Here is a 10,387-nt window from a genome sequence, read left to right on the forward strand (position 1 = left end):
CCTCCTGACCTGCTTCCCACTTCATGTGATCCTCCCGTAGAACACCACCCCCAGGGTCGGGATCAGAAAGCATATACCTTTCACTGGCCACATGAGAAGGGTCCCAGGCCAGGTTTCCTTGTGGAATCATTGCTGATTCATCATAATAAGTATTGCTGATACTGCACATGCACACTTAGACTTGCTGGCGCTGTCCTGCATGCCCACACGGAAGGCGGAGGCAGAGAGGATGTGGCTCATTCCCCCTGGAACAGTACAGCCTCACTCAAATCATGCCACTGCTACTCATGGCGGCTTGTGCTCTGTGGGATCCCCATGTCCTCAACTCTGTTCAAGGTCAAAGGGGCCCTCCAAATGTACATGCTGCGCTATACTGCCTCATTCTTATACCATGGTCAAAGCCTGGCCTTGGCTAAGGGAGCCAGTAGTTGTGGTGGAGAGTGTTGGAGTGTGGAAAAGAAAAACCCCAGCAGGCCTCTGTCATAAGTGAGCTGACCAGAGGCCAGCAAGAAACAGTTTGTTCCTCCTATACTCCAGGAGCAGGGGGCAGTCAGCAGGGAAAAAGTAATAGGATTGAGATTATTTAGAAGACTGAATGGGGGAGGTAGACTGCCTTCAAGAGTTAGGACTAAGACATGGAAGAGTCGACGTGTGGGTAATGTTAAAAATAAATATGAAATGGTGAAAATGGGAGCTGACACAGTGAAATGTAAAGAACATTACTCTATGGCCAGTCTATGTTTTGAATGGATTGTGTCCTCCAACGTATTCCTCATCTTCGACATTTAAAGTCCAGCTTCGGCTGCTTCGGAATTCTTTTTCGGCAGAGGCTGCCCTGCGTCGATGGCGCTGAGTCGATGTCCCTCAAAGGCCTCCATCGAGGGTGACATCATCAGATGTTATAAGTAGCACGCACGGCGCCCGTTGCCCTCAGTTCAGTTTTTCCGCAAATGTGTTTGCTTTGTGAAACTCGGCACGTCTCATACTTCTGAAGTACTGTGAATTGCTTCATTTCCGACAATGTCTTTGTCTTCAACCACGATGACTCCTCGTTCTGGGTTTAAAAAGTTTAAGGAGTGCAGCTCCAAGATGTCGATAACAGACTCGCAACAAGTCTGTCTGTGGTGCCTGGGCGAGGGCCACAAGAGGGATACTTGTTCCAAATGTCAGGCCATGACAGAGAAGGCCTTGCAGGAATGAAAGGCAAAATTACAGGTAGGCAAGGTGTCCAATCCCTGTAAATCCTGATCGGCTAGGGCTTCGACCGACAAAGCGAGGAGCGACTCTTCTCGTCGGAAGAAGTCCAAGCACTCACGGTCTCGTATTTGTTCCCGCCACCCTTTCATCCTTATCGAAACGATCGAAGCGAAGGCACCGCCGGTCACCTTCCTCGTCATCTTTGTCAGGCGGTACCCTCAAGGGGGTGATATGCCCCTCCAAAACATCAACACTGGCGGGGTGGGAAGCTTTCCGTATGGAGATGCTTAACATTTTTGGGAGACAAGGCAAGGATCCGTCTGCATCTTCTGTTTAAGCCGGCAAGGAGCGGTCTCGACCCGATACTTGCGCGCTCTTGAGCCCAGGTACGTGCGTGATTCCCATCGAGAGCCCTCGAGGCCTCATGACAAGGGGTTGAAGGAACACTCAAAGCAGAGAGAGAGGTCACGATCTCCGACTTCGTTGAGGCCTTCGAAGCCTTTGAAACCCTCAAAGCCATCAACGCCGTCCTTGGCGCCAGTTGCGTCTTCGACGCCTGTCAGGCCTTTCGGTGCCATTGTCGACGTCGTTGGCGACGCCGAAGCCAAAGCCGTCGACGCTGATGGGGCCTATTTTACTGGCTCAGCCTGTTGACCCTGCTAGAAAGGCTTTGGCTAAGTCTCAGTCGACGCCTTTGATGCATTCCAAGCCTCTGGCCTCGATACCAGAGAAAAGCTTTGTCCCTCTTCAAAGAAAGGATTTTTTTCAGAACCTCACTTCTTTCTTTGAGGAGGAGGAACGTTCGGAGGAGGAAGAGGTCCCCTTTGGGCTCCAGTATGGCACACCTAATGTTCCGGAGTGCCTCATATCAGAGTAGAGCAGGATGCAGGACTTGTGATATTTTACATAACGCAAGTGGGATTGATAGCTCTCCTGAACTGGAGTTCGCAAGCCAGACCCTGGGGAGCATTCTGACTCATATAGGCACCTTATATTTAAGGTGGTGGAGTACTTAGGCTGGTCCAGACCGCCAGCGCCTTATGATAAAGATGATTTTATGGATATTTTGGACAAGGGTCCGCCTACGGATCCTTTGTTACCATTACATGTGCTCTGCAAAAAAGGGTGTTCAGGAATTGGGAGACCCTGGAAACTAATCCGGCAGATGACAACTCTCTAACAAGAAAATACTGCCCCTCCAGTATCGACCCAGGATATGTGTCACAACACCCCACTCCCAAGAGTCTGGTGGTCCAGGCAGCTACGGCTACCTTGAAGCAGGCCGTGTACCCTACCATCCCCCCAGATAGGGACGATAAGTGCGTAGATTGATGGACGCAGAAGGTATTTTTTTGGCGGGGAATATGGCATTGAAATCAGCCAACTCCACCTGTGCGCTTGCAAAATTTTCGTACACTCTATGGGCGTGCATCTCCATGGCGGCGGAGCACATTCCTGAAGGGGAAGAGAGGGACAGCTTCCTGGCTCTTGTTAAGGATGGCAAGGAAGATATTTGTGAGTCCCTTCAGTCTGGATTGGTTTCTTGCAGATAGTATCGGCAGATCCATGGCCATAAGCACCGTGATAAGCAGGTTTGCGTGGTTGCAGAAGTCAGGTTTTGCACCTGATGTGCAGGCTCGTCTTCTCAACATGCCAATTGACGGGTCTCATCTTTTTGGCAGCAAGGCTGACGAGAGCCTTCATAAGTTGCAGACCTCAAAGGCGGCGGCAAAGTCTTTAGGTGCTGCCGTTAGGCAACCTCAGCCTTTTCGTGCTAGTGGACAACCTTGGAGGGGTAGATCCTTTCATTATTACTCCTCATTTGGAAAGGCAAGAGGAATGGCCAGTCAAAGGGGCCAATGTAAGTTCCTTTGTGGTGGACAAGGTAGAGGTGCCAAGTCAGCTCCAGCAGTGGCCTCTGTGCCATCGGCCTCTGCATCAGCCACTTCAAAACCGCTCTGAAGGCTTCAATCACAACTCTCCAGTGCGGGGCAGGCTGTCTTAGCGTCTCGAAGAATGGCGAGCCATTACTTCAGATGCGTGAGCTCTGGAAACAATAGCCCACGGCTACTGCCTTCACTTTATCAAGAAGCCTCAGACCAATTGTGATGAAGTTCTAGTTTCTGGGTGCTAGAATACTTATAAATACCAGGAAATTAATGCCCTACTTCTTTGATGGGGAATGGTTATGTTTATGCAACAGAAAGGTGCTTGTGAAATTCTTTTTTGTAATATCTGAGCTTCTTGGGTTCGTTGCTAGGTGACTGCTGAGGAATGAGAGGACGAGGACGAGTGGTAGTTACGAGTGGGCATACTAAGAAAGTTAATGGAGAAGAGTTTGAATTATTATTGAAGCTGGTAGTGCCGTTGCGCTCTGAGAGGAGTCTTCGTTGTTCTGATAAAGGCGATTGTTGTCGCCGTGTGAAGATACGCGCCATTGCGCTTTGAAGAGTCTTGGCAATCGTTGTCGCCGGGTGAAGTTATGTGCCGTTGCGCTTTGAAGAGTTTTGGCAATCGTTGTCGTCATGTGAAATTACGCTGAAGGATAACAGCCTGTCAGCGGGATCCGACATCTGCTCTGGAAGCTGTGGCAGAGGAAAAGAGGGAGGCATCGCCCAGACAGCTGATCACAAGCGAAAGAGCCGGGCCTGTCAGGCTCTATTGTGTGGAGGAGACGGGGACTGAAGGAGCCGAGTCTGAGGAGGCGGAGCCCAGGGAAGTTTGTAAACAAGCAAAGCAGCTGATCGGAGGAAGGAAAGGAAGGAGACGTGAATGACTCACGAGTCCCGAAGGCAATTGGGGAACAGGGTGAGTCAATACGAAGTTGTGTGAGCCAAGGATAAAGCGAATGAAAGACTCTGAAGTGTTATGATCAACGCGGCTAAGGGTTTAATGGGGAAGAGGACTGAAGTTTAAGAGGCTGATGTGTTACAAAGACAAAGTGACTTTGGGCAGCCCTAAGCAACAGTTATGAGGCGAAATGTCTGATTCATAATAAAATAAAAGAGGGAACAATACCTTAAGATATTTGTTCAAAACAAAAGCACCATTTCATGGGAGAACGAAAAGAAGCTTGAAAAGAAGTGGATACTTGAAAGGCTAGAAGGAACGGAAAAAAGCCACAGAAAGAAAACTGGTGAGAGAGTCACAAATGCACAGAGTTTAAAGAAAAGAGAAGAAAGAGGCAGTATACATAAAACTAAAGTGTCAAGAGACAGAAACAGAGAAGTGATAGAGGAAAGAGCAGAAAGTGGAAATTGTGAATGAACAAAGACACTTACCTAAACATCATTTCTATAAGAAAAGTCCTGATCCTGAAGCTCTGAGGAATTTGAAGCAAAGACGTATCCTTTTTCCTAAATAAAAAAATAGAAAGAGAGAAGTTGCTGTTAATAAAAGTGTTGGGAAGAATCAAAACCCAAAAATCTACTCCCTGCCTCAGTGTTTTAATTTATAAGTCGAGTGAGCCCGTTACACCAATCCACCGGGGAAACACTCTTTGAGGATTCTGGATCCGCTCCTTGTGCATTAGATGTTAACCCTGCTAGAGAAAGGCGGCGTGGAACCAGTGCCTGTAGTGGAGAGGAACAAGGGTTGGTATTCCCCATATTTTTTCATTCCCAAAAAGGACGGAGGACTGAGACCCACTTGAGATACTTGAACAAGTTCCTCAGGAATGACAAGTTCAAGATGGTCACTCTTTCTCAGATCCTACAGGCCCTCCAACTTCAGGATTGGTTGGTGTCATTGGACCTTCAGGATGCTTATTTTCATGTGCTGATCCATCCCAAGCACAGGAAATACCTGAGGTTCACCGTTGGCGGCTTGCACTATCAGTTTTGAATCCTGCCATTCGGGTTGACCTCCGCCCAAGGGTATTCACCAAACTGATGGTGGTAGTGGCAGCGCATCTCAGGAGAGGGGGCATTCACGTCTACCCCTACCTGGACAATTGGCTGATCAGTACGCGTTCTCCTGAACAAGCCTTGGATCATCTCAACGTTACCTGCCACTCTCACAGACTGGGCTTCTCCCTTAATTTCAAGAAGTCCCATATCGCACCTTTCCAACAGCTCCAGTACATTGGGGCTGTTTTGGACACTTCCTTGGGAAAGTGCTCGCCTCCCAAGGTGAGGGCTCATGACATTCTTCAAATGGTTATGGAATTCCAGCATGCCCAGAATCTTCTGGCCTTCGAGTTCTTGAGGTTGCCCGGCCTCATGGCATCCTACATTTTCCTGGTGCCAGAGGCCCGCTTGAGGATGTGGCCCCTTCAATGGGCTCTCAGATCGCAATGGTCCCAGTTCTCGGGACAGATGTCGGATCGCCTCCAGATTCCGACTAGAGTCTCATGGGATCTGCTGTGGTAGGCCTGCGAGGAAAATGTTCTGAAAGGCGAACACTTTTGGCAACCATAGCCAGAGATCACTGTAGTGACGGACGCCTCACTCACAGGGTGGGGAGCACACGCCAACGACTTGACTGTCAGCGGTCGTTGGTCTCCATCGCAGTCCAGACTACACGTCAATCTTTCGAAGCTGAGAGCAATCAGACTTGCGCTGAAGTCTTTTCTGCCATCTGTACGGGGAAATGATGTCCTGGTAATGACAGACAATAGAGTGGCCATGCACTACATCAACAAAAGGGGAGGCGTAGGGTCACTAACACTGTGCAGAGAGGCAATGCAGCTCTGGTATTGGGCTATTCAAGAAGGAATCTCCCTATCAGCGGTACACCTGGCCAGGGAGGAGAACACGGCAGCGGATGCTCTGAGCAAGCAGAGCACAGTCTCCCACGGGTGGGAACTAGCTCAGGAAGTGGATCTGTACATGACCAATGTCAACCGGAAGTGCAAGCTGTACTGCTCAAGGGAATTTCCTCGGTTAGGAGCTCTAGAAGACGCATTGGTGGTGGACTGGGAGTTAACACTTTTGTATGCGTTTCCTCCAGTCCCCGTCATTCCTCAAGTAATCAGGAGGTTGAGGAGGTTCGGAAATCACATGATCCTCATTGCCCAGGATTGGGCGAGCAGAACGTGGTACCCAGACCTTCTGGATATGTCCATCTGTCCTCTGGTACGTCTTCCGCTAAGGGTGGATCTTCTCTTGTGAGAGGAGGTTTGAGTTCTTCATCCAGAGGTCAATACTCTCAACCTTCATGCTTGGTTACTGAAAGGTTTAGGTACAAGGATTGGAACCTTCCAGATGACGTGATGGAGGTGTTGCTTTCGGCTAGGAGGCCGCCAACAAAGTCTCTGTATCATTGCTGTTGGAATAAGTTTTGTGACTTGTGACTAGTGCATAGACCGGAATGTTGATCCTTTTCAATGTACAACACCAGAGGTTCTATCCTTTCTTCTTTCCTTGTTATGTTATGTTACTTGGTAATGTTACTTGGCATTTATATAGCGCTCTATATATCATTGGTATGACCTCAACGCGCTGGTAGGTTCAATGCCCTGGGGAACCGTAGTTCTGGTCAGTAGAGAGAGATAGTGTCGTAGGGTGCGTGGGTGCACCAGATATGTGTGCAGCTGATGTAATTGCTGGGTGGTAGCTGCATCCTAGCGTTAGGTGGGTGATGGAGATGTCACTTTGATGTGTCCTGTCTGGTGGGTGGACACCCAGACTGGGCTCTAGCTGCGTTAGGCCTGAAGGACGCATATGTGAGCGACTAGGCCGGAATGTGCTCGGCTAGCTGTGTTTTATTAGGGTGATGAAGTGTTCATGGGGTAGTATTCATATGTGAACAGCTAGGCCAAATTAATCAAGGGTATAGCTGTGTTCTAGTTGAATGATGGTGTATAGAAGAGAGGAAGAGTAGTGATGTGATATGATGGTTATCTTTAAGGCGCCCGAGACCAGGCACGTGAACAGGATGGCAGGGAACATAGCGACATAAACATAGCACATAAAGGTTTGCAAGTTGGTACCATTAAGGGTTAACTGGCAGCGCTGTCCATTTTTAAGCGCTCATCAGAGGAATGTTCCTATTTTAAGATCCCTTTTGTCACTCAGTCTCTGAAAGGGCTCACAAATGTGCTCCCACCTTCTACGTTCCAGGTTCCGGTATGGGACCTCAACTTGGTTCTCAAATTCCTGATGGGTGCTCCGTTTGAACCATTGCACTCATGCCCTTTAAGGCTGTTGAACTTTAAAACCCTCCTGTTGTAAAGCGCTTTGCTGCTCATGAGCTAGGTTCATGCTATAAGCAATACAAAAACATCTGTTTTCAAATACCTTCTTCCAAAGCCCAGATTATTTATTTACTCCACAGTATTTTCCTGCATACTTTGTCAAACTCGGCCAAGAGGTCTGAAAATGCTTCCTCAAGTGTTGTGGGAAGACATTTTCATCACCTGATGCATTAATTCATTTAATATAAGTCTATTACATATTGTACCAGTTCCTTTATGGAAACCGGTTTGCAAAGTCGATAATATATTTATATAATTGTTAAATTGAAAACATCTAGAACCCCGAGCCATGACGACCATACCAATGTAGTGTTAAAGACAGTACAAATGTACATACGCCAAGAATAGCTCTACTTGGGTGTTAGAGGTTTGCAGTGACAAGCATGCAGTCATATGGTTCTCCACTGATGGGACCAGGAAGTAATAAGGCAGGAATGAGGACAGGACAGTGAGTCAGAGTGATGTGGGAATTGTTTAGTAGGATCAGTTCGTACTTAGCAATTCAAGAGAGACAGATGCTGTTCTTTCGTTTTTAGTGACAAAGCAGTGATAGCAAGCAGCAGTGCGACAATCAGAGGTGAGTGTAAACTAAGCATTCAGTTGACTATACTGCCAAAGATGGTCTGGGGTAGGGTTAAATAATGTTTGTGGGCTAAACATACTGTGTTTCTGTATAAGCACAGCCAAAGCAAAACGTGTCTTATTCATGACAGACAAGTGTAAAGGGATTCACCTAAACATGCAGGTCTAGCACTGGTGCAGTAGAGAACAAGTGTGTTATAGGTAAATGCCTTTTCTGCTTCTAGATACCACTGTACAGACTCAGAAGTGTTCAAATGTGGGAGATTTTACAGTGGCTTAACCATAACGGCATATCCCGATATTAAATATCAATTATAGCAACCCGTCCTTTGGAAGGATCACATATGGGTTATGGTGCTAGGTCTGAGTAATTTTACAATAGCTTCTATACAGCTGTCTGTTAAGTGCCGGCAGCCTGTGGAAATATCACAAGCTAAATAATGTACCTTTCTATTGACACATGTATCATTTCTGTTTGGAAGCTTTGCGCCCTGCAACAAATCCCTGGGTGCTGTCACTTCTCCCCTAGGGGGAGTCCATTTCCATGAGGCCAGGGAGGTGAGGCGGCTACCCGATAGTCCCCTGGGGATGGTATTCAGTGGGTTGATATCATGGGGAGGGAAGACCCCTATGGGATTAGTGACGATCTGGGGAGAACATGGTATCCCCACAGCCCACCTCACTCTAACCCACCTTCCTCACCAACCCATACCAGTACCGTTCCCACTGTTCCCATGTGTTTCTCTTATACCTCCAGTATGGGAAGTACTGGGATGAGGAAGAGCCAGGACAACCCAAATAGAGTTCCCCTTCTTAATATCAAGGCAAGGATGGACACTGTTAGTTGTTGGGAGAATTATTCATTTAGTATTGGGACAACGAGGAGGCGCGGAGCACTAAGGAGTACCGTGCAGAACCAAAGTGAGCAATCTAGTCAATATGGACTTGATCATTGTATAAAACCCGAGGAAGCACTCAGACTAATGTCGAAACCCTCCCTGGCAGAACCAACAAGCTGTGAAGGGAGCACACCACCCCAAGTAGAGTCCGGTGTCAAGGGACCACTTAACGAAGGAGGAGGAAGCAGCTCCTGATGTTTCATTGGGTCGGCAAATGTGCGGAGCAGGAAGCACATCGCTGGAAGGAAATTTCCCTCGCAGAGCCGCAGCGTGCAGAAGGGGACTGCTGACCGGCGAGGAAACACTGCAGCGAGCCAAAAGCATCATGGAAGCCCTGAGAGCATCGCAGAACATTGAAAAAGGTACACAAGTGTGAGGCGAGGTGAAAGGGGCCCAAGGCCCAAGCTGGGAACCTTGAGGGAAACAGGGGTCACAGGTCTGGGACCCAACCTAGAGAATATAAGGAGATTTGAAGGACTCCAAATTAATCACTATAGTCTCAATCCCTGGAAGGGGAGTATACCAGGTGGACTGAATTTAAAAAGAAGTGTGTGTCTGGGACCCACAACCATAAAGGCAATCAAGGCCTCCAAGTTAATCATCATAGTCTCAGCACCTAGCAGGAGATTATACCGGGTGGACTGAACGTGGTGAGAGGAGAGTGTGAATTTGGGACCCACACCCATAAAGGCGAGCTAGTCCTCCAAGTTAATCATCATAATAATAGTACCTGGCAGGAGATTATACCAGGTGGATTGTATCTGCGAGTCCGGGACCTGCACCCATAAGGCATCTTTGTTGGTCCTCATAATAATAGTAACTGGCATGAGAGTATATCAGGTGGATTGTGCATGCAATTCCGGGACCTGCACCCATTGAAGTTTCCTCATCAATCTTGATATTCACAGTCTCTGACAGTGAAGGAAACCAGATTGATTGTGAGACTAAGAGCAAAATAAGGGAAAGGAAACATTAGCTGTGACACAGTTTTGGAAACATTGTAAGAGTAATACCTGGCCAAGTGGAAAATCAGTTTGGTGGTGAAAGAAAGTCTGAAACTAGGGCAAGGAAGTCAATTGCCCTGGTGTCTGCAAACAGCGAAGATGAGGGAGTCAATGCCCAGGGATAAGGCCACCACCGCAGCTCTCATCTGCTCTGCTGCGAGAGCGGGATCGACCGAGGAGCAGAAGAACCCCACCAGCAGTGATCGGGACACTGGAGTGTCCACACACGTTTCTGGCGTTATTTTCATCAATTTCACCTTCTACGACCCACAAGGAGTCTGGCTGTACTAAAATGGCCACCCCTGTTTCCATAGTAACAGGCAAACATGAAGAAAGTAGGTGGAATTTCACTGCCGCGGCCTGAGGCCACAAGAGGTCCGTGGCGCCTGCCAGCCCCTCCCCTACCGCCTTAAAGGTGGAGGGAGGCGACCGACAGGCAAAGCCTCCCACATATGGGTTATGGTGCTAGGTCTGAGTAATTTTACAATAGCTTCTATGTAGCTGTCTGT

The sequence above is a fragment of the Ambystoma mexicanum genome, chromosome 8 (assembly GCF_040938575.1).
Source record: "Ambystoma mexicanum isolate Mex_15411 chromosome 8, UKY_AmexF1_1, whole genome shotgun sequence".
Lineage (NCBI taxonomy): Eukaryota > Metazoa > Chordata > Amphibia > Caudata > Ambystomatidae > Ambystoma > Ambystoma mexicanum.